This window comes from Ovis aries, chromosome 1 (genome assembly GCF_016772045.2).
Source record: "Ovis aries strain OAR_USU_Benz2616 breed Rambouillet chromosome 1, ARS-UI_Ramb_v3.0, whole genome shotgun sequence".
Classification (NCBI taxonomy): domain Eukaryota; kingdom Metazoa; phylum Chordata; class Mammalia; order Artiodactyla; family Bovidae; genus Ovis; species Ovis aries.
This window is the reverse complement of record NC_056054.1, coordinates 230,759,432-230,785,053: the sequence shown is the minus strand read 5'-3', so window position 1 is coordinate 230,785,053 and position 25,622 is coordinate 230,759,432. Positions and strand designations below refer to the sequence as shown.

General features: G+C 39.3%; 1 protein-coding gene across 16 annotated transcripts in view; it reads right to left on the bottom strand.

Moving 5' to 3' along the window:
* The window catches only part of VEPH1 (ventricular zone expressed PH domain containing 1), a 676,809-nt gene that overhangs the window by 266,420 nt on the left and 384,767 nt on the right, over positions 1-25,622 (bottom strand). For 4 of the 16 annotated variants that reach the window (XM_060394254.1, XM_004003218.5, XM_060394303.1 and 1 more), the window contains exon 1: positions 2,767-2,826. The exons of 8 other annotated variants lie outside the window; for them this stretch is intronic. The gene's annotated coding sequence lies outside the window, so the exon portion shown is untranslated. Of the gene's footprint in view, positions 1-2,566; positions 2,725-2,766; positions 2,827-25,622 lie in introns of those variants that run through there. 4 more of the 16 variants (XM_060394249.1, XM_012100716.4, XM_060394302.1 and 1 more) reach the window with 1 other exon arrangement.

Sequence of the window (25,622 nt, the reverse complement as noted above, 5' to 3'; positions counted from 1 at the left end):
GAATCCAGTAAGAAGAGCAGAGAGGAGTGTCGAGGGAACCTGGACACACCTGGGTTCAGCTATGCCACTACCTGCAGTATAAACCTGGTCACATTACTCAACCTCCCTGAGCCTCAGGTTCCTTATTTACACCTGAGGATGGTGATGTGGGTTGTTGAGAGTTTAAAGAGATTATATAAAGCATTTAACACAGACCTGGCATATAGCAACCATACAAATAGTGACAGCAATCATATCTTTAATAACATAATTATTCTTGTAGGTCATTCTCCTGTTAATGCATCCCCATGTCGTACCTTTTAAATACTAACAATGACTCTGCTGCTACCGAAGATTAAATTCATAGCATTAAAGATGCCTAGGTCTTTTCCATTTGTGTTTTATTTATATCCTAGTTGTAGTCTCTCATAGTCTTAAATCAGGGTAGTTCATGCACTGTCTTACAAATGTCCTTGTTGATTTCTTCAGAAACTGATTTCTCTCTGGAGAAACAGCCTTACTGTGACCCTACCCCCACCACGGCCAAACAGTGAGAGTGAATTTTTTCAGTATCTCAGACATTTTTTTGGCCAGGTAATCCAAATACCTGCACTTTCTACTTAAGCACAGTGCTTACTCCCATGTTTATTAGGGAGGAGGGAGTGTATTATTCCTTCCAGGGCACTATAGGGAAAAGTTCTTTATGACTTTTCAAGGTGACCTACACTGAATGGGTGCTAATAAGATATTGCTGGTTTACTCTATTATGCATTAGTGTGTGTGTGTGTGTGTGTGTGTGCGCGCACGCGTGTGCACGTGTGCATGCATGCACACTCAGTTGCTCAGTTGTGGACACTCTTTCTGACTCTGGAGTGGTATCCCAATAGTTGGGCTATTAAGTCTTCTGATTCAAGTGTGATTTCATTTAGCAGAATCTACTAATTACACACCTGAACCAGAAGACAATGACCTGACATTGGAATACCACTTTGGGAGGATTTCAGTAAACATAACTATCTCAGGAAGCCAGTTTATTCTGAAGAAATTAGTTTCTAGCTTCCAACTCCAGGTTAGGATGTTCTCTGGTTTTGTCACCTCAGAAAATTTTATAATAACAATATTTATTTATATTATGCTTTGGGGATCAAAAAATTATCATTTTATTTTCTTGTGTTTAAAATGCCCACCGACTAACTTAGATCCCTTTGGATTCTAGAAACTTTCAATAAAGTTCTCAGATTTGCCCTTGAAAGAAAGGATTAAAGATTCTTTTCAAGGAGCATCTTTTTCACACAGTGTGAAAGCGCTACAGGCGTTCCCATGGGAATGGGCCGCTAACATTTCAGCCCTTCCCACAAGATGTCTATTGTTCTCTGGACGTCTCTGGGCTCCCAGTGCTGCCGACATGTTGCTATACTTCACTTCTACTGAAAGCCTCTGCGGCTGGGTTATTCTAAATGATGCTAAAGGATTCAGCCCTTGGTGTTTTTGCTAGAACTCATACAGTCTAAGTGTGTGGCAGGCTTGTTATCATACACATACACAAAAAATAGGTTTGATGCCCTATTTAGGCAAGAGCTCAAAAAAGATCTACTTAATTTTGAACATGTATTGCAACTTATGAGAACACACATATTAATAGATAGGAAACGTTTCTCTTCATCAGGAATGAGGGAAAGATCTAACGAACTTTCTAGACCAAGAATTTGTAACTGTCATAATGGTTTCATGAGGTATCAATTTTCATTTATAAATTCTGACTTCGTAAGACATATGTGCTCTGGAATTGATACAAATCTCACCAAAAAATTTTAATTCCAATTTTCTGGGTTTGTTTTACAAGAAAACATACCCAGAGTTGCAAATTACAAGGAAAATTCAATGTTAAATGTATCTCTATTTACATTTAAATGTCATACATTAAACAACTGCATGACCAATTCAAATAATGCCCTAAGTATGTTTTTTTTCTAGTTTTTAAATTGAAAACATACATAAATATCATGGAATTCAGCTGCTGAGTACTACAGCAATTTAAGTATGTATTTGAAAAAGAAAAAAGTGGCTAGATTTAGTTATGATTTGTAAGGTGTCTAAATTATCAAGGGAAAAAAAAATTACAGCAACAGCAAACAATAATGGTGACTGTCCAAACTGGTGACTGTAATGATACTACTGACTTTTCTTTGCAAAGCATAGGCAGGATCAGTTTCTTTGCTGGTTGCAAAATGTTTCTTGAGGTAAATAAAAATATGAAATAGAAATAAGCCCAAACTATTATGGAGTGAAACAAAATGCACCTTCGGTGAGTCCAGAAGCAGTTTTCTGCTCTAGAGGCCTAGAGACATGTTTTAATAATCCACAGAGAGGTGGCTTTTTTTTTCCCCCCCATAATAAGTAAAAAGTATGCATACATGGCTAGACACACAACTCCCAAGTGCACTTTATCTGCGTAATCAGCCAGCCCCTGGAAGTTTCTCTGCCCCAGTCCCGCAGCCCACCCTTTGCCTCACTGCAGCTTCTGACATTTACTTTAATTAGCTTTTGTTTTTGCTGAACAAAAGGACAGGAAAAAAGACAGCCATACCTCTTAGCACAGGAAATTCTGGCCATCATAGGAAATAGATGGCAAAATGCTTGATCCTAAGAGCGATTCTGGGGGAACCCACGGCCATGCTCAGAAGTAGTCAGTCGCCCCTGCCCGGCTCTGTCCTGTCGGTAGCAGCGGCACTTGCCTGCGCTGCTTGTCAAGCCCAAGGTACACTTGATTCCCTCCCCTGGACTCACCATGCTGAATTGAGCAAATGAGTAACTTCTCCTCCCTCTCTCAGACTTCTGCTTACTGCTAACAACTGGCACAAAGTTTCACTTATTTCTACAGTAGATTTACAGAAGACTCTCTCAGCAGATCCGTAGTTTGAAAGAACTAGATTTGCCCAACAACCAGTAATTTAGGTTCAGTTAATGAATAACTCACTTTAAGGAATCAAGGAAGTTTTAGGTCAATATCAGATGTGGGGCCTTTTATCAGGCAGGCATCAGTGAAAAGGTTTGGGGAGGGATAGAGGAAGGAATGTAGCAGAATGAGATAGTACTTAAGCCAAATATGATAAAAGAAAAATACCATAAGAGAAGGAAAATAACTAGCCTGAGTGAACACACAATCTGGCTGTGCTATTAATATTGCTAGTGAAATCCTGAACAACTGAATGAAGGATCCAGTAGCACTAGGGGTTTTTCCAAGCCAGCACTGCAGAAATTAATTGAAGGTACCCAGTGGATAGTTGTATCTAAAGGCACTTCTCTCCCCTTGTGTGCATAACGCGGGCTTTCCACCTTTATTGATCTGAGGTTTTGCCTACACACAAAGCAATAGGATATTTCTGAGTCTCTTCTAACTAGAGCTTTCAGTTAAATGAAGTATGTGAGTGTGGTGGAGTAGTGCGGTGGGAAGAATAGGATGTAAGGTGTACAATTGGAAATATCAATATTTTCATGTCACTGGCAATCACAGTATCATGTAAATAAATTGCTGGTTCAGTTAAAAGTCATTCTCATAGGGTGAAGAGGACTTTCTCTTGTGTTGATTGCCCAACATCCACTTATCCTATTTCTGGTAAAAATTGTATGCATATTTCCCCTGGAAATGATGTCCTTTGGATAGAGTTGGCTTACATAAATAGGTTGTATCTTAGCTAATCAGGAAAATTGCATTCCCCCAACCACAGTGATTAATTTAGGGGAGGTGTGGATCCCTTCCCGCCCAGTGAGAGTCAGGATAAGGATGAATGTTTGGCCCTGGGGGACAGAGCCTTTACTGCTGTACTTGATGATGAGATACAAGGTCTGGTTGGACCTGCTGTCTTGTCACTGGGAAACTGAATCTTAGTGACTTTGTTCAAGCCACTTAAACCAGCTGCTTCTGATATTGGCAAGATCCATCCTTTACTGTGAGCCAGTTCCTTTACAGTGTAAGTGATTTTAGGTTGGGTTTTCTGCCATTTACCTCCGAAAAAGTTTTATCAGACAGAATCACCTGAAACCAGATTTGTGGATGACTCTTTTGGGCTCTCACAGGGCGTGTGTGCGAAGCCGCTTCAGTCGTGTCCAACTCTTTGAGACCCCATGGACTGTAGCCCGCCAGGCTACTCTGTCCATGGGATTCTCCAGGCAAGAATACTGGAGGGGGTTGCCCTGTCCTCCTCCAGAGGATCTTCCAGACCCAGGGATCAAACCTGTATCTCTTATGTCTCTTGCACTGGCAGGCAGGTTCTTCACCACTAGTACCACCTAGGAAGCCCTCTCTTCAGGGCAGCTCCTTGCAAATGAAGTGGTCTAGGAGACCCATCAGGAACCACCTCTAACAAATGACCCCTTTAATGACAACCACAGGGCAACAGGCAGAGATGGGAAGGGCCTACAAGGAATGTAGTCATTCAGTGTACTTGAAACTGTGACATTGCAAATTAATTCTTTTAAAGCAATTATATGTTCACTCCCCTAAATATTTCCACTTTAGCCACCTAGGCTTGTTTGGTGGTTCCTAGTCATATACTGTTTGACCTCAATAAACCTAATCATGTAATCCATCCATCCATGCAGTTTTCATAAATTCCTTTGGATAATTAGTTTCACAGAACATTGCTCTGTATTTTGCTCCTCTCTCTATTATTGCACAACTTCCATCCCCTCCCTCCTTCAGTTCAGTTCATTTCAGTTGCTCAGTTGTGTCCGACTCTTTGCGACCCCATGAATCGCAGCACGCCAGGGCTCCCTGTCCATCACCAACTCCTGGAGTTTACTCAACTCATGTCCATTGAGTCAGTGGTGCCATCCAGCCATCTCATCCTCTGTCGTCCCCTTCTCCTCCTGCCCCCAATCCCTCCCAGCATCAGGGTCTTTCACAATGAGTCAGCTCTTCACATGAGGTGGCCAAAGTATTGGAGTTTCAGCCTCAGCATCAGTCCTTCCAATAAGCACCCAGGACTGATCTCCTTTAGGATGGACTGGTTGGATCTCCTTGCAGTCCAAGGGACTCTCAAGAGTCTTCAACACCACAGTTCAAAAGCATCAGTTCTTTGGCGCTGAGCTTTCTTCACAGTCCAACTCTCACATCCATACATGACCACTGGAAAAACCATAGCCTTGACTAGACAGACCTTTGTTGTCAAAGTAATGTCTCTGCTTTTGAATATGCTTTCTAGGTTGTTCATAACTTTCCTTCCAAGGAGTAAATGTCTTTTAATTTCATGGCTGCAATCACCATCTGCAGTCATTTTGGAGCCCCCAAAAATAAAGTCTGACACTGATTCCACTGTTTCCCCATCTATTTCCCATGAAGTGATGGGACCAGATGCCATGATCTTCATTTTCTGAATGTTGAGCTTTAAGCGAACTTTTTCACTCTCCTCTTTCACTTTCATCAAGAGGCTTTTTAGTTCCTCTTCACTTTCTGCCATAAGGGTGGTGTCATCTGCCTCCCTCCTTAGCAAACTTGAAATAAAGAATATTCTCTCTAACCACAAAGTCAAACTAAGATGCTTCCTTTATAGATGATAGATAATTTCTAAAATAACTTTAAATGTGTAAGTTACATAAAACACTGAGAATTCCTGGATGATTTAACTTTCTAGAAATAATTTTTCTTACCTGAAACCACTGACACTGCTTTAGGTATGCCATTTCTGTGTTCAGCTTCCCTGCTTGCAAGAGTCCATTAGAGACACAGAAATTCACATAGATCTGGAAACTTCCTTTTAGTTCAGCAAAATAACACATGGCTTGAACTGCAAGAGTTGGATTTTGTTTGCTTGTCTTAGGAATAGGAGAATAAGAACTTGGGTTTCTTATAGAAATAAGAAATAAGAACTAGGTTGTTCAGAAGAACTATTGTTTGTTTCATTATAAAAAATACTGTTATTTTGTAAAATATGGTAGTAATATTTTTGTAATTTTGTAAACATAATACTTTGGTAATATCTTCTACTTCCAAATTAAAGAAGACTCAGTATTCTCCCAAACTAGCTGCTCTTCCTCTGCTTCTCATCTTAATGAAGGACCCTCATCACTCACAAAGCACATAAACTGTAAAGCATCATTCTGTATTTCTATCTGTCATTTTCCAGCTCACATACAATGATGCTGCCACATCTTAGGTCCCATCCATTCTGTGTTCTTAACATTCTTTGTAATATATGGTGGAGAGATAGATCAAAAGGTGACCCTCAATGATCCATTTTCTGATGTTCATGCCCTGTGTAATTTTTTCTCCTTGAGTGTGGGTGGAAATTGTGACTTGCTTCTATGAGATAGAATATGGCGAAGATGATGGAATGTTACTCCCACGATTACCTGATGTCATGTAGGACTCCATCTTGCTGGCAGACTCACACTCAGATTCTCCATACTGGCTTGAAGAAGTAATCAGTCTTCCATGATGACGAACTGTGGGAGGCCTCTAGGGGCTGAGAGCAATCTCCAGCCAAGGGCCAACAAGAAGCCAGGGCCTTCAATCCTACAGACACAAGGAAATGAATCCTTCCAACAACCTGAGTGGACTTGGAGGAAGACTTCCCCAGTCAAATTTCCATAGAACACAGCCCAGTCATCACCTGGATTGCAGCCTTCTGAAACCCTGAGCAGAGAATGTACCTAAACCATGCTTGGATTCTTCACCCATAGAAAATGTGAAACAATAGACGTGTATGCTGCTGCTGCTGCTGCTAAGTCACATCAGTCATGTCCGACTCTGTGCGACCCCGTAGATGGCAGCCCACCGGGCTCCCCCGTCCCAGGGATTCTCCAGGCAAGAACACTGGAGTGGGTTGCCATTTCCTTCTCCAATGCATGAAAGTGAAAAGTGAAAGTGAAGTCGCTCAGTCGTGTCCGACTCTTAGCGAACTCATGGACTGCAGCCTACCAGGCTCCTCCATCCATAGGAGTTTCCAGGCAAGAGTACTGGAGTGGGTCACCAGTGCCTTCTCCAATAGATATGTATGATTTTAAACAATTAAGTTCATGATAATTTGTTATACAGAGGTAGAAAACTATTATATGACTATTCCTCACTCTCCACTGCGATAGCTAGATAACTTTGTTTCTGCTAAATTCTTCATCCTCTCTTATCTGGATGGTGATAGGAGTCTCCTACTAGATTTCACTGCCTCCAACATGGCCCCTTCAATTCCATTCTCAACCCTGCCACCAGATCAGCTTTCTCAAATAAAATGTGATATGTGACTCTTCTAGTTAAACTGAATAAGTGACAACTCATAGCCTGAGGATGACATTCAAACTCCTTTACTTGCCATAAAAAGGATTTTGTTATCTGGCCCCCACCACCTCTCAGGCTTGTTACTACCACTCGTGCACATACAACCCTGTGTAGTGAGGTCAGTACCTTCAGAATGTATCCAGATGCCTATCGCCTTTCACTATCTTTACTACCACTGCTATTCTGATTAAAACACCGTTATTTTGTTTCTCACCTGGATTATTACAATAGCTCCGGGGCTTCTGTTCTTGCTTTGTTAAAATATAGTTGTAACAGAACACCTAGATAATGTGAAAATGCAAGTCGACACCGTCTCCATTCTGTTCAATACTCTGAATGGAATAGCTCTCCATCTAACCCTGAATTAGAACCAAAGTCCTTCCAATGATCAGCAAAGCCTCACATGAAGTAGCTTCCCCCTTCTTCCTCCTTGTCGTCAACTTCATCTCCAATCACTCCAGCTACACTGGAGCTATACATAATTTCCTTGCTGTCCCTTAGACACAGTAGATATATTTCCACCAGAGGGCATGTGGATTTGTGTTTCTTCTGCCTGGAAGGTCCTTATTCCAGAGGTCCGTATGGCTGGCTCCTCACTTCCTTCATGTTTACCCATACCTCACCTTAGTATGCTTTCCCTGACCACCTTCTATAAAACAGTAACACGCCCAGCCTCCCCTGCATGTCTCAACCCCTGCTTCATTTTAAAATTTTTTCCATAGCACTTACTGTCACCTGACATGTTATACATGTTTGTCTCCAAAATATACTTAAAAAAAAATTAACCATCTTCCTCACTACCCCTCCCAAACTATAAACCTCAAGAAGGTAGGAATTGGTTTGTTCAGTTGATTCCCTAGAGTTCAGCGTGGTATCTGGCATATAGTATGGGCTTGAGTTGTTGAATAAACATTAAATAAATAAAAGAAGGCAATTTAAACTCAATCAGATTCTCCATGCAAAATGGTAATTTAGGAGTGAATAGCCTGATGAAGGATAATTGTATAGAACCTACTCTGTCACTGGGTTTGGGAGCATAAACAGCCATCTTCAGGGGCAGGAGTAGTGGCAAGGTCATGGTTCTGGCTCAACACAGGCACCTGTGGGGCCAGGATGGTGGAGGTTCCCACAGCTCCCAGTGCAGGAGCTCCAGAGGCTTCCTCACCTGTTCTCCAGTGTAGTTTTGATCCTTCACTCCTCCCAGCATTCTGGGAACTCCTAAAACGGATTTTTTAATAAAAAATTCATTTCCATTTAATCAACGCAAGACTGCTTCTGTTGCTTGCAGCTGAAAAAACGAACCATGATACAGCCATCATTCTTCCTTTTGCTTCTGTGCCTTGCACCTGGAAGCCCCTCTACCTGGAACGCCTGGTCTGCTTATAAAGCTCATCCTTTCTCCACGATTCTTACCTCTTCCTCTCTGTAAAGATACCCATGCCAAGTAGAGCTGACCTCATCTTCTTTTATTTCCACAGGGCACTTATACAGAAGCTATGATATTATACTTATTATCTCCCACTAGCTGACAAACTCTCACCGTGTTTTAATTCATCTGAGGAACTCTAGCTCTAGCCTAGTATCTAGCACAGAGGAGGAATTCAATAAAAATTTCATGAATAATTGCTTCCTTTATAGATGGTATCAATAAAACAATAATTCTATAACTGAAAAGAATTCTGATGCAGAAACAAAAAGGTAGATAGCAAATATATCCATTTCTTCTTAAAGTTGTGTCCAACTCTTTGCAACCCCATGGACTATACAGTCCATGGAATTCTCCTGGCCAGAATACTGGAGTGGGTAGCCTTTCCCTTCTCCAGGGGATCTTTCCAACCCAGGGATCAAACCCAGGCCGCCTACATTGCAGGCAGATTCTTCACCAGCTAAGCCACAAGAGAAGCCCAAGAATACTGGAGTGGGTAGCCTATCCCTTCTCCAGCGCGTCTTCCCGATCCAGGAATTGAACCAGGGTCTTCTGCATTGCAGGCAGATTCTTTACCAACTGAGTTACTAGGGAAGTCCACTATATCCATTTGGCTAAGATATAATTTTCTTGCTAAAATGGTTGAAAAAAAATTGTTTTAATTTTGCTAATACTGGTAAAGAGGCACATATTTTTACTGAAAAAATTCTGACCAGGCCTATTGGAAAAACAGAAAGAAGATACAAATTCACCAGTATCAGGAATAAAAGAGGTGACATCACTACAAATCCTATCAATATATTAAAAGGGAAATAAGGATATATGGAAGTTTTATGTCAACAAATATGTCAACGTAGATGAAAAGGACAAATTCCTTGAAGAACAAAAACTGTCAAAGCTCATTCAAAAAAAAAGATAACTATAACCATAAAGCCCTGTATTTATTTATTTAAATACTGGAGTTATAGTTAAAAGCATTTACATGAGGAAAGCTTAAGACAGTGATAATATCCTCGGTACATTCTACAATACAACTTAAGAAATAAATAATATCAACTATATACAAATCCTTTCACAGTAAGATGCCTTGAGAGCTATTCACGTATAAACTAAATGGTGGCTCAGAGGGTAAAGAATCTGTCTGCAGTGCTGAAGAGGGGTCAGGAAGATCCCCTGGAAAAGGGAATGGCTATGCACTCCAGTATTCTTGCCTGGAGAATTCCATGGACAGAGGAGCTTGGCGGGCAACAGTCCATGGGGTTACAAAGAGTCCAACACAACTAGGAAACTAACATTTTCACTTTCATAAATATGTAAATATATAGCTATACTTTTTAGTGGCTGATACCATCTCATCCTACCAACATAGCACATTCTATTTACCCATTCCTCTATTGGTGAGGTTGTAAGTGGTGGGCAGGATTTTTCTGAAAGACAATGTGGAGTTTGGATTGAAAGAATAAAGTTGGGCCAGGCTGCCAGAGGTCTCATTTACTAGCCTCACTACTCTGGACAACAATCTTACCCCCCCCCCTTTTTTTTTTTTAATGTCAGGCTTTATTTGTATCTATGAGGCAAGGAGGGCTTCCCAGGTGGCGCTAGTGGTTAAGAACCCATCTGCCAATGCCGGAGACTTAGGAAACATGGGTTAGATCCCTGGATTGGGAAGATCTCCTGGAGGAGGGGATGGTATCCCACCACAGTACTCTTGCCTGGAGAATTCCATGGACAAAGGAGCTTGGCAGGCTATAGTCCATAGGGTTGCACAGAGTCAAACACGACTGAAGCGACATAGCACAGCACAGCACAGGAGGCAGGATATTAATGTACCTATCTGCTGGAGTTGTTATGTGGACTATCTGAGGTTAAAGTTCTCTGAACCATGTATGGAATGTAGTAAGTGCTACATGAGTGCTTGAAGTGTTTTGCGGGTGCTGGTGGTAAAGAACCCACCTGCCAATGAAGGTAGACGCAAGAGACAAGGGTTCAATCCCTGGGTCAGGAAGATCCCCTGGAGAAGGGCAGGGCAACTCACTCCAGTATTCTTGCCTGCATGGAGGAGCCTGGCGGGCTAGGGTCCATAGGGTGGCAAAGAGTCAAACCTGACAAAAGCGACTTAGCACACACACACGGGTGTTTGAAAGAAATATCCTTGTAAGTGTGTCCTGGTGCAGAAATTTGACTAGGCTACACACAGGAGTGAAATTTCTAGGTTGTTGGGAATGCATATTTTTAACTTTACTAAATATTTCCAAATTACACTTCTGAAATGGCAGGTACCAACCGATACTTCCACAAACATGGAGGCTTTTTGTTATATAGTTTTTATCACATTCACCACAAAAACTCTTCAATTTGATCTGTTAGAGGAAAATGGTATTTTTTTTGGTATTAATCTGCCTTCTCTTGATCAGTAATACTAAACAAACTTTAAATTCTGAATGTATTTATAATTCCTCTTCCTTAAATGCTTGTTCAGGTATGTATTCTTTTTACAGATTTGTACGGAGTATCTTTTTCTTATTGACTTGATAAATATTTTAAATTTTGTAGATACTAAGGCTTAGCTATATATGTTGCAATTATATTTAATTTTTTTATTTACTTTTGTTTTGAGGGGGGAGTCTGCTATAAAAAATTTTTGTTTTATTTTAAAATTCAAAAATGCAATACATTCTCATGGTTCAAAAAATTTTAAATATGTATTAAAAGGTACGTATTGAAGAGATACCTTCACACTCCTGTCCTCCACCTTCTTAGTTCTTGCTCAGCTTTCTGCTACCAGAAACATACATCCTTCCAAAATTTCTTAATTCAAATATAAATATAAATTTCTATTTTATTTCCCCAACTTTACATAAATAGTGGTTTGCTATATACACTTAGTTCTGCTTCAATCACTTAATAGCATAAATCTTGGTGCTATTTTCATAGCAGTATGTAGAGAACTTATTCATTCTTTTCATAGCTGCATTCTACTGTGTGGATATGCCATAATTTATTTAAGATAGGCATGTAGGTAATTTCAATCTTTATTTCTAAAAATAAGGTAGTAAATTAGAATAGAAGTATTTAGCTTTTTAAAAATTCATCTTTCCTTTTATGGTTCATACTTTCTATGTCTTATTTAAGAAATCCTCCCCTACCTGAGTTCATAAAGAAATACAGTTTTTCTATATATCTTTTCTAAAATATGTAGAGATTTTCTATATATAGGATCTAGTGCAAAATTTTTTGTTTATAATGTGAGATAGGAACCTGCTTTTATTAGTATGTATATGTATGCACACACACACACACACATACACAGATATATAATTTTCTAGCACGCATTTTTGTAAATGGTCTGCTTTTTACCCATTGATTCATGATATCAGCTCTGTTATAGTCCATATTTACTTATATGTTTGGGTCTATTTCAGGAGTACCTATTATGTTCCACTGACCAATTTGTTTTCCTCTGTGCCAATACTACATGGTTTTGATGATCTTAGCTTTTCAGTATGTCTTCCATATGCCTTTAATATGTCTTGCATATGTATTTAATATCGTATGGAAAGAGTACCCCTTCTTTGTTCTTTTTTTGAAATTGTCTTAGCAATTCTTTGACCTTTACAATTCTTTGACCACAAAGATTTTAGACTCAGTTAATATTGTTTCATGCCAAAGCCTTTGACTGTGTGGATCACTATAAACTGTGGAAAATTCTGAAACAGATGGTAATACCAGACCACCTGACCTGCCTCTTGAGGAACCTGTATGCAAGTCAGGAAGCAATAGTTAGAACTGGGCATGGAACAACAGACTGGTTCCAAATAGGAAAAGGAGTAAGCCAAGGCTGTATATTGTCACCCTGCTTATTTAACTTCTATGCAGAGTACATCATGAGAAGTGCAGGGCTGGAAGAAGCATAAGCTGGAATCAAGATTGCTGGGAGAAATATCAATAACCTCAGATATGCAGATGAAACCACCCTTATGGCAGAAAGTGAAGAGGAACTAAAAAGCCTCTTGATGAAAGTGAAAGAGGAGAGTGAAAAAGTTGGCTTAAAGCTCAACATTCAGAAAATGAAGATCATGATATCCGGTCCCATCACTTCATGGGAAATAGATGGGGAAACGGTGGAAACAGTATCAGACTTTAGTTTCAGGGGCTCCAAAATGACTGCAGATGGTGATTGCAACCATGAAATTAAAAGACGTTTACTCCTTGGAAGGAAAGTTATGACCAACCTAGATAGCATATTCAAAAGCAGAGACATTACTTTGACAACAAAGGTCCGTCTAGTCAAGGCTATGGTTTTCCCTGTGGTCATGTATGGATGTGAGAGTTGGACTGTGAAGAAAGGTGAGCACCGAAGAATTAATGCTTTTGAACTGTGGTGTTGGAGAAGACTCTTGAGAGTCCCTTGGACTGCAAGGAGATCCAACCAGTCCATCCTAAAGGAGATCAGTCCTGGGTGTTCTTTGGAAGGAATGATGCTAAAGCTGCAACTCCAGTACTTTGGCCACCTCATGCGAAGAGTTGACTCACTGGAAAAGACTCTGATGCTGGGAAGAATTGGGGGCAGAAGGAGAAGGGGACGACAGAGGATGAGATGGCTGGATGGCATCACCAACTTGACAGACGTGAATTTGGGTGAACTCCGGGAGTTGGTGATGGACAGGGAGGTCTGGCGAGCTGCGATTCATGGGGTCGCAAAGAGTCAGACATGACTGAGTGACTGAACTGAACTGAACTGGTAAATGAAAACTTTTATTATTATGAAGTGTTCCTTATAAATGATAATAATTTTCTTCTAAAGTCAGGTTTTTTTGACAATAATATAGCTATGCAGTATATCTTTTGGTTAATATTTGCATGCTCTGGATTCTAATTTAAACCTCTTATGTTTTAGATATATCTTTTTTTTTTTACATCATATGCTCCTCCCTCAATCTCATTACTTTTATGTTTTAATTAGAATATTTAAATTATTTTCTGATTTAGGTCATACCTGAATGGTCTAGCAGTTTTCCTTGCTTTCTTCAATTCGAGTCTGAATTTGGTAATAAGGATTTCATGATCTGAGCCACAGTCAGCTCCTGGTCTTGTTTTTGTTGACTGTATAGAGCTTCTCCATCTTTGGCTGCAAAGAATATAATCAATCTGATTTTGGTGTTGACCATCTGGTGATGTCCATGTGTAGAGTCTTCTCTTATGTTGTTGGAAGAGGGTGTTGCTATGACCAGTGCATTTTCTTGGCAAAACTCTATTAGTCTTTGCCCTGCTTCATTCTGCATTCCAAGGCCAAATTTGCCTGTTACTCCAGATGTTTCTTGACTTCCTGCTTTTGCATCCCAGTCCCCTATAATGAAAAGGACATCTTTTTGGGGTGTTAGTTCTAAAAGGTCTTGTAGGTCTTCATAAAACCGTACAACTTCAGTTTCTTCAGTGTTACTGGTTGGGGCATAGACTTGGATAACTGTGATATTGAATGGTTTGCCTTGGAAACGAACATTCTGTTGTTTTTGAGATTGCAACCAATACTGCATTTGGCATAGACTTGGATAACTGTGATATTGAATGGTTTGCCTTGGAAACGAACATTCTGTCGTTTTTGAGATTGCAACCAATACTGCATTTGGGACTCTTCTGTTGACCATGATTGCTACTCCATTTCTTCTGAGGGATTCCTGCCCACAGTAGTAGATATAATGGTCATCTGAGTTAAATTCACCCATTACAGTCCATTTTAGTTCGCTGATTCCTAGAATGTCGACATTTACCCTTGCCATCTCTTGTTTGACCACTTCCAATTTGCCTTAATTCAGGGACCTGACATTCAAGGTTCCTATGCAATATTGCTCTTTACAGCATCGGATCTTGCTTCTATCACCAGTCACATCCACAACTGGGTATTGTTTTTGCTTTGGCTCCATCCCTTCATTCTCTCTGGAGTTATTTCTCCACTGATCTCCAGTAGCATATTGGGCACCTAATGACCTGGGGTGTTCCTCTTTCGGTATCCTATCATTTTGCCTTTTCATACTGTTCATGGGGTTCTCAAGGCAAGAATACTGAAGTGGCTTGCCATTCCCTTCTCCAGTGGACCACATTCTGTCAGACCTCTCCACCATGACCCGCCCATCTTGGGTTGCCCTGCGGGCATGGCTTGGTTTCATTGAGTTAGACAAGGGTGTGGTCCTAGTGTGATTAGATTGACTAGTTTTCTGTGAGTATGGTTTCAGTGTTTCTGCCCTCTGATGCCCTCTTGCAACACCTACCATCTTACTTGGGTTTTTCTTACCTTGGGCGTGGGGTATCTCTTCACAGCTGCTCCAGCAAAGCACAGCCGCTGCTCCTTACCTTGGACGAGGGGTATCTCCTTACCACCACTGTTCCTTACCTTCAACATGGGATAGCTCCTCTAGGCCCTCCTGTGCCTGCTCAGCCACTGCTGCTCGGGTGGCTCCTCCCAGCTGCTGCCCCTGGCCTCGGGCTCGGGGTGGCTCCTCAGGGTCACGCCCCTCACCTCGAACGTGGGGTGTCTCCTCACAGCAGCCACTGGCCTCAGACGCTGGGTAGCTCCTCCCGGCCACTGCCCTGACATCTGACACGAGGTGTCTCCTCCCGGCTGCCACTGACCTCGGACGCGGGATAGCTCCTCTCGGCCGCCGCCCCTGACCTCGGACGTGGGGTGGCTCCTCCCGGCCGTTCCTGTGCCGTCGCAGCCTGGCACTCTGGGCCGCTGTCCCTGACTTCAGACGTGGCATAGCTCTTGGCCGCGCTTAGTGCACTGGCCGGCCACTGCCGCCTGCGCCTAGTGCGCCGGCCCTTCAGGTATGACCTAAATCAAATCCCTTATGATTATACAGTGGGGCTAGATCTGATAGATAGAGTGCCTGATAAACTATGGAATGAGGTTCGTGACATTGTACAGGAGACAGGGATCAAGACCATCCCCATGGAAAAGAAAGGCAAAAAAGCAAAATGGCCCCATCTGGGGAGGCCTTACAAACAGCTGTGAAAAGAAGAGAGGTGAAAAGCAAAGGAGGAAAGGAAAGATATAAGGATCTGAATGCAGATTTCCAAAGAACAGCAAGAAGAGATAAGAAAGACTTCTTCAATGATCAATGCAAAGAAATAGAGGAAAACAACAGAATGGCAAAGACTAGAGATCTCTTCAAGAAAATTAGAGATACCAAGGGAACATTTCATGCACAGATGGGCTCGATAAAGGACAGAAATGGTATGGACCTAACAGAAGCAGAAGATATTAAGAAGAGGTGGCAAGAATACACCGAAGAACTACAAAAAAGATCTTAACGACCCAGATAATCATGATGATGTGATCACTAATCTTGAGCCAGATATCTTGGAATGTGAAGTCAAGTGGGCCTTAGAAAGCATCACTATGAACAAAGCTAGTGGAGGTGATGGAATTCCAGTGGAGCTGTTTCAAATCCTGAAAGATGATGCTGTGAAAGTGCTGCACTCAATATGCCAGCAAATTTTAAAAACTCAGCAGTGGCCACGGGACTGGAAAAGGTCAGTTTTCATTCCAATTCCAAAGAAAGGCAATGCAAAAGAATGCTCAAACTACCGTACAATTGCTCTCATCTCACATGCTAATAAAGTAATGCTCAAAATTCTCCAAGCCAGGCTTCAGCAATACATGAACTGTGAACTCCCTGATGTTCAAGCTGGTTTTAGAAAAGGCAGAGGAACCAGAGATCAAATTGCCAACATCCACTGGATCATGGAAAAAGCAAGAGAGTTCCAGAAAAACATCTATTTCTGCTTTATTAACTATGCCAAAGCCTTTGACTGTGTGGATCACAATAAACTGTGGAAAATTCTGAAAGAGATGGGAATACAGACCACCTGACCTGCCTCTTGAGAAATCTGCATGCAGGTCAGGAAGCAACAGTCAGAACTGGACATGGAACAACAGACTGGTTCCAAATAGGAAAAGGAGTACACCAAGGCTGTATATTGTCACCCTGCTTATTTAACTTATATGCAGAGTACATCATGAGAAACGCTGGACTGGAAGAAACACAAGCTGGAATCAAGATTGCTGGGAGAAATATCAATAACCTCAGATATGCAGATGACACCACCCTTATGACAGAAAGTGAAGAGGAACTAAAAGCCTCTTGATGAAAGTAAAAGAGGAGAGTGAAAAAGTTGGCTTAAAGCTCAACATTCAGAAAATGAAGATCATGGCATCCAGTCCCATCACTTCATGGGAAATAGATTGGGAAACAGTGGAAACAGTGTCAGACTTTATTTTTTGGGGCTCCAAAATGACTGCAGATGGTGATTGCAGCCAAGAAATTAAAAGACACTTACTCCTTGGAAGAAAAGTTATGACCAACCTAGATAGCATATTCAAAAGCAGAGACATTACTTTGCCGACTAAGGTCCATCTAGTCAAGGCTATGGTTTTTCCTGTGGCCATGTATGGATGTGAGAGTTGGACTGTGAAGAAAGCTGAGCACTGAAGAATTAATGCTTTTGAACTGTGGTGTTGGAGAAGACTCTTGAGAGTCCCTTGGACTGCAAGGAGATCCAACCAGTCCATTCTAAAGGAGATCAACCCTGGGATTTCTTTGGAAGGAATGATGCTAAAGCTGAAACTCCAGTACTTTGGCCACCTCATGAGAAGAGTTGACTCATTGGAAAAGACCCTGATGCTGGGAGGGATTAGGGGCAGGAGTAGAAGGGGACGATCGAGGATGAGATGGCTGGATGGCATCCCCGACTTGATGGACGTGAGTCTGAGTGAACTCCGGGAGATGGTGATGGACAGGGAGGCCTGGCGTGCTGTGATTTATGGGGTCGCAAAGAGTCGGACATCACTGAGTAACTGAACTGAACTGAACTGAAATTATTTTCGTGTAACCTAATTACTTATATATTTGGGTTTAAGTTTATCATTGTAGATTTGTTTTCTATTTGATCTTTTTTAGTGATTCCTTTTCTCTTCTTTCTTACTTTTGTTTTGATTGAGCATTTTTTATTCCTGTTTACTTCTCAATAAGCTTTGAAATTACATACTCATTTACTATTTTTTAGTACTTTTCTAGAGAATATGATATGTTTAGGTGTACAGTATGTAATATGTGTCTATGTAATGTATGTATCTCCACATGACTTTATAATTGTAGTAATGACATTATGACGTGCTTAGGTGTGGATTTCTTTAAATTTATCCTACATTTGGGATTCATAGGGTTTCTTGAATTTGTAACTAGAGATCATTTTGGAATTTTTCAGCCATTGTCTCTGCCTCAATTTTTTCTCCTTTTTCTTCTGGGTCTTTAATTACATATATGATAGACTCTTCATAGTATTTTTTTTCTTAATTTCACTTGTCTCCATCTTTTGATTTGCTGCTCTACATTTTGGATATTTTCTTCTGATCTTTCAGCTTAGTAATTCTCTCTCCAGCAGTATCTAATATACTATCCCACCTACTAAGTTTTTCATTTTAATCATTTTTTTTGTTTCTAGCATTTTCATTTGCCTGTTTTCACATGTAGATTCCAATTCCCTGATGATTTTTTAATTATGCTGTTTTTGCCTCCTTGAATATAGTAAGCAAAATTATCTGAAAACCTGCCTAATAAATCCAATATCTAGAGACCCAGTGCATTCATTTCTGCTGCCTCTTTTTTTCCCTCTTGTTTTTTATTCATACATGCAGTGTCACTGTATGCTTCAATATTTATGTGTATGTGTGTGTGTGAATGGATGGATGTGTATTTGCAAAATTGAATGCAAAGACAATTTAAAACTAAAGATGTCTTTTGCATGAGAAGAGGATTCACATTTGCTCGTGAATTAGCACTGGTATTGCTTCAGTTCAGTTTTACATACTGAGATAAGTAGAAATTTTATTTCATCTATTTCTGGGTTACCTTGGCCCCAAGGTCCAGCCCTTGGAATTTCTACAGGATTTTCTACAAATCTTCTTCCCTTCTTGTTAGATCCTAGACTTTAATGCTTATTCTTCTTTTTCTTCAAAACTGTGAAAAATAATGCTCAGGTTCTCTGCCTCTTAGACTTTCAGGTTCTTTTTGTGAGTCAACAAAGCCCTCTGGGGAAAAGTGGCCCCCAAAGCCAGGCTCACTTTCCTGATCATCAGTCCTCCTCGACATCTTGACTTATTGATGCTTCATTATTTTTTTTGTCTTTTCAGTTGCTTGAAACATACTTTTTTCCAAAAACCTAAAAAAATTATTCTGCCCAGATTTTATTGTTCTTATCAGATGAATTGGTCAAGTTTATCTAGTGTGTATTGAAAGTGGAAGTCTAAAATAGTTGAGTTTTTAATCTCTAAAATGTGTTATATTTTCACATATCCTACATATTCACTGAGATTATACTAAAATTCCATTTATGGATACCTTTATTATTTCCACAACCTTAGTTTTAATGATTTTAGAAATTACATTGTGTGGAAACTGAATAAAGCAGTAACTTGCTTTGAAAAATATCTGAAATCCAGTTACGCTTTATCAACATAGATAACTTGGTTCTTTATAAACAATGGAATTACAATTGCAAGGGAAACATATTACCTAGCTCCTTTATCTGTTCTTTGTGTGCTTAGTTGCTCAGTCTTTGTCCAACTCTTTGCGACCCTGTGGACTGTAGCCTGCCAGAGTCTTCTGTCCATGGGGATTCTCCAGGCAAGAATCCTGGAGTGGGTAACAATGCCCTCTTCCAGGGGATCTTCCCAACCCAGGGATCAAACTCAGGTCTCCCGCATTGCAGACAAATTCTTTACCATCTGAGCCACCAGGGAAGCCAACCTTCATAATAGATTTCTACCTAAATTTTCAAGGACAAAACAATGGTTAACTTTCTTAACTAAAGGGGATTTCAGAAAAGAACAGCTGATATGAAACATATGCTAAGAAGGTAAGACTATGAAACAAAGTATTTTTTATGTTGGTACCACTGTCTTTATCTTTACTACCTCATAAAGAATGGTTTGTAGGCTGGACACAACCCCCTTTTTTTTTTCTAATGTGCTTCATTATTAAAACAACACTTAATTAAGTGGTGGACGAAGCCAGAATCATGCTATGGTTTAGGGAAATCTTTTAGGTTATTTTCAGATGTTTTTAGTTTGGAAAAAGCCAAAGCATATTTTGTTGAGCACATTTTATTCCTATGTGTATTATAAGGGAAATCTAACCCATGTGTTTTATTTCATTAATATTTTGCCAAGCTAAATGGTTCTTTTGCAAGATATATTTAATGCTAAGTTGTTTTTATGAGGCCTTTCCCTTGGATTATGAATTCATATGTCACCTAAAGTAAGTATACTTTGATCCAAATATCTTATAGTTATGAAATCAGGAACCCACAAAACTTGGGTGATTTCCTAACAGTGCCAAATATAATAGTTCATTTCTACTGCTAGCATCATGATTTTTTTCCTCATATTTGTCAATCAGTGCTTTATTGAGAAAACAAGAGAGTTATTCTCCATTTTAAGCACTGGTTTTTTGATAAATGCCCAAATAAGGCTGTGTCTCAATTCAACATGTGGCACTAACTTCAAATTGTGGGCACAGATCTAAGTGTATGGTTAGTATACTGACTGAATCACATCTGTGGTTACTTAATAGTATGATATAAGTGGGCACATCAGAGAACTTGATGAATACTAACTCTGAAGAGTGGCAAGAATGACTGGTGAAGATATGAGGCAACGGGAACTTTCAGTCAATGCTGGTGAGTGTGCAAGCTTGTAAACTGCTGTAGAAAACAACTGTTCTCTAGCAAAGTTGCAGATGTTCACGTCCTTAACCCAACGATTCCACTCCTGTGTATAGTCTCAGAGAAACTTGCACATGTGAACCAGGAGATGTGAACAAGAAAGATCACAGTGTCATAATAACAAAAAACTGGAAACAGCTAAAGTATTGATCAGTAGACAAAATGGATATGTTAAGTTGTGCTTTTCATACAATGAGCAATTGGAAATGAATGAATTCTAGGCACATATATTATTAACATTTGTGAATCTCAAAAGCAGGGTGCTGAATGGGAAAAAAGACAGAAAAAATGGAGTGGTATTGTATTTATATAAAGTTTGAATGTATACCAACAAAGAATTTAGTGTTTAGGAATACATACAAAAATGTAAGACTGTAAACAAAAATCATGGAATGGTATAAAAATTCAGGATAGTCATTACTAAGCATGGGGTGATGGAAACTTGAGGGGATTAGATACAGGAAAATCTTCTAAGTAACTTTTTTAGTGATTTTTAAGCTGCAAGGTGTGCGTATATACAAGTTTTTATCATTATTTTTATACTTCAAAATATCTTGTGAATATTATTTTGTATGTATTCAACTTTTAAAAATTAATTTTAAAAATAAAGATTTAAGCATGCAATCAACATACTGGGTTATTTGCCTACTACTCCAGTTCTCACGAAACTAAAGCAAAAGGTACAGTCTGTCAGAGTTTAGTTATGTGCTTAATGCTTCCCTTCCTGTCCTAACTTTTCAAGAAAAATCCCTTTGGGTTCATTCTAAGTCTTACATAGCTGGGTTATTTCTTATATTTTTGGATTAGATTAAATACTATCAGGCAGCTTCTGTCATTCTGCGTAAGTAGTAATGATTACTCTATCAGAAAAAAAAAAATCTATAATAACATAGCATAACAGTTAACATTTGACAAGCAAGTCTCTGTGGTGTACTATAGCTGTCAGTATAGCCATTAGTAACAGGAAGACACAACAGGCTAAATTCTGCTAAAGAATAGAGCTTTCCCTCATCAAGACAAGAATGAATTCTTTCCAGACAACAGGGAATCTCTTTATTATGTAGAATCAATTATTCACAAGCCCAGACCAGCCAGCCTCCTCCCTTCCCGACGCCTTTCTTTACTTTTTTCCCTCCGTTTCTTCCTTCCTTTCTTTCCTTTCCTTCACCAACTGTATAAAGTATCATGTGCAAGGTGCCAAATATTCGTGTATACATTGGTGTCCCCAAGACATTAACAGGACCTTTGGCAGTGCACAGACTGCAGTCACACTTTCTTTTTCTCTCTGGCACAGACTGACACCTACTTGGATCAATCCAGTGATACTTTCACAATTTTTGCCATATTTGTTAGCTATGTAATTCCTTTTGTCTTTTGTTATGTTATGTAATTCCTTTAATAAACTCTTTAATATATATGTATGGATGGATGGATGTGACAGTTGGACTGTGAAGAAAGCTAAGTGCCGAAGAGTTGATGCTTTTGAACTGTGATGTTGGAGAAGACTCTTGAGAGTCCCTTGGACTGCAAGGAGATCCAACCAGTACATTCTGAAGGAGATCAACCCTGGGATTTCTTTGAAAGGAATGATGCTAAAGCTGAAACTCCAGTACTGTGGCCACCTCATGTAAAGAGTTGACTCATTGGAAAACACTGATGCTGGGAGGGATTGGGGGCAGGAGGAGAAGGGGACGACAGAGGATGAGATGGCTGGATGGCACCACTGACTCGATGAATGTGAATCTGAGTGAACTCCGGGAGTTAGTGATGGACAGGGAGGCCTGGCGTGCTGTGATTCATGGGATCGTGAAGAGTCAGACACGACTGAGCGACTGAACTGAACTGAATATATACAAATAAATGTATTATGTTTATATATACAATGTAAGGAATGATAATAAACTAAACATTCATGTACTCACCACCCAGTTTAAAAAATAAACTGCAATTAGAATGAGTGCCCCCTCCTCAATTTTCCCTCCTTTTCTCTAACCAGAAATAATGCATTATTTGAATTGAATATCATCATTTCTTGCTTGTTAGAAATAGTTTTAAAACTCATGTTTTATCTAAATATTTCACATTTTTGAAATAATAATTGAATAATGAAGTTTATATTTTTGTATGACAATGTTTTTCACTTAACATTCTGTTCTTGTGATTCTTCCATGGAAACATGGCTGATTTACTATTAACAGTTGCATGTTATTCCAAAACTCTATGCCTTTGTCTCACTTTATTTTTAATTTTCCCATGGGCTTCTGGTGTGTCTCATTTTTGCTCTTATGGAGAGTCTGCTCTGGACATTCTTATAGATGTCTCTTGGTACAAAAGTGCAAGCATTTCTCTTGGGTGTACACTTAGCTATGGAATTTTTAGGTCGTAGGACATGTGAATTTCCCACTGTGCTGAAAAACGCTTACTTATTTTTAAAAATAGTTGTCTTGATTTACATTCTCATCTGCAGTGGATGAAAGTTCTTAGCACTACATCATCACCAACAGACAATATTGCTTGATTTTTTAATTGTTGCCAATCAGGTGAGTGTGAAATTATGCCTCACTTGAGCTTGAAATTACAATTTCTTGGTCACCAACGAGTTTGAGCATCTCAATATTTATTTGCCATTTATAGTTTTCTTTTGTGAAATGCTGTTCATGTCTTTTTTCTGTTTGGTTCTCTTTCTCTTAATGACTCATAGGAACTTTTTTTATGCTTTATTGATGAGTTCTTTTCCTGATATATGTAGTACAAATATGTCCTCCCAGTTGGTGGTTTGAATCACTCTTTCATGGCATTTTAAAATGGCTTTTGATATCTTGATTTTCATGTGGTCAAAATTATAAATCTTGAACTTCCGTGGCAGTGCAGTGATTAAGAATCTACCTGCCAATGCAGGGGACATGGGTTTGATCCCTGGTCAGGGAAGATACCATATGCTATGGAGCAACTAAGCTCATGTGCCACAACTACTGAAGCCCACGTGCCTAGAGCCCATGCTCCACAAGAAAAGTGGCGGTATTGAGAAGCCCATGCACCACAGCAGAGAGTAATTCCCGCTCACCACAGCTAGAGAAAGCTCTCAGGAAGCAAAGAGGATCCAGTGCAGCCAAAATAATTAAAAGTTATGAATCTTTTTCTTTATGCATTATGCTTTTTGTATCTTATTAAAGAAATTCTTTTGTACACTGAGATCATAAATACATTCTCTTTTACTGTTTTCTGAAAGGTTTTAAAATTTCAATTTCACATTTAAGTTTTTAATCCACAAGGAATTGATAGTTGTGTGTGGTGGTATGTAGCGATCTGTTTTATTTTTCCTCATATAGTCAACCAAAAATTTGGTGCCATTTACTTAGGGATTTATCCCTTCTTCAGTGACCAGCACTGCCATCTCCACCTGTACCATATGCTCCTAGGGAATGCTCTGTTTCTGAATTCTGTGTTTTCTTCTTTTAACATATAGCCTATGTTTGCACTAATAACACATTGTCTTAATTACCACACTTGGTAGTGTAAGTTGCCCCATCTTCTTCTTTTGCAAAATTATTCTAGCTATTCTCAGCCCTTTGAATTTCCATGTAAACTTCAGAATTAGATGGTAACTTACATGTAAAATTCCATCTAAGTTTTGAAAATATCAGCATAGTCAAGGTCAAGGTAATAGACACATCCATCACTCCCCAAAGGTTCCTTATTTCACTTTGTTTTTGGTTTTGCTGTTTTGGGTAAGAATGCGTAACATGAGATCTCCTCTCATAACAAAAAAATTTAAGTGCACAACACAGTATTGTTAATTATAGGAACAGTGCTGTACAGCACATCTCTCGAACTTGTTTATCTTGTATAAAAATTTTTCCATCCATTGAACAACAACCCCACTCCCCCTGCCCCTGGCCCTGGTAACCACCATTCTATTCTCTGCTTCTATGAGTTTGACTATTATAGATACTGCACAAAAAAGGAATCATGCAATATTGGTCTTTCTGTGACTGGCTTATTTCACTTAGTATAGTGTCCTTCAGGTCATTTATGGTGTCATGTATGGCAGAATTTTCTTTTTTTTTTAAGGCTAAATGTTATTTTATTGTATGTATACACTGCATTTTCTTTATTTTTTCAGTTACATTTAGATTTTTTCCATATCTTGGCTATTGTTAATAATGCTGCACTGAGAATGGAAGTGCAGATATCTCTTTGTAATTCTGATTTCAATGGAATTGTTGGGTCATATGTTCCATTTTTAATTTCTGGAGGAAACTCTATGTTGTTTTCCATAGTGGCTGCACCAATTTAGATCCCCACAGGTAATGAAGTAGCAATCCTTACAGGCAGTGAAAATTTTCATGGTAGTTTTGATTTGCATTTTCCTTACGCTTAGTGATGCTGAGCATCTTTACATATTCCTGGTGGCCCTCTGTATTTCTTTTTTGAAGAAATGTCTATTCAAGTCCCCTGCTTTTTCCTTCGAGGGTGAGGTTTGCTACTGAGTTGTTGGAATTGCTTGTATATTTTGGATACTAACTCCTTATCAGATATATGGTGTACAAATATTTCTCTCATTTCACATGTTGCCTCTTATTTCTACTGATTGTTTCCTTTGCTGTGCAGAATGTTTTAATTTGATATAGTCTCATTTATTAATTTTTGCTTTTATTGTCTGTGCTTTTTGTATTATACCCAAGAAGTTATTGCTGAGACAAATGTCAAGAAGAATCTCCCCTGTGTTTTCTTCTAGAAGTTTTATAGTTTTAGGTCTTATATTTCATTCTTTAATCTATTTTGAGTTGATTTTTATATATAGCATAATATAAAGATTCAGTCATTTTATTTTTTTGCTACTGTAATTAGTGGAAGTTTAAGTGGATAAAACTTGTTTTTTTTTTTAAAAATTTATTTTATATTGAAGTATAGTTGATTAACAATGTTGTATTAATTTCAGGTATACAGCAAAGTGATGCACTTATATATGTATCTCTTCTTTTCCAATTTAGGTTATTACAGAGTATTGAGCAGAATTCCCTGTGCTATACAGTAGGTTCCTGTTGACTATCTATTTTAAATATAGACGTATGTGCATGCCAATCCCAAACTCCCAATCTATCCCTCCCTCTCCTTCCTTCCCCTGGTAACCATAAGTTTGTTCTCTAGGTCAGTGAGTCT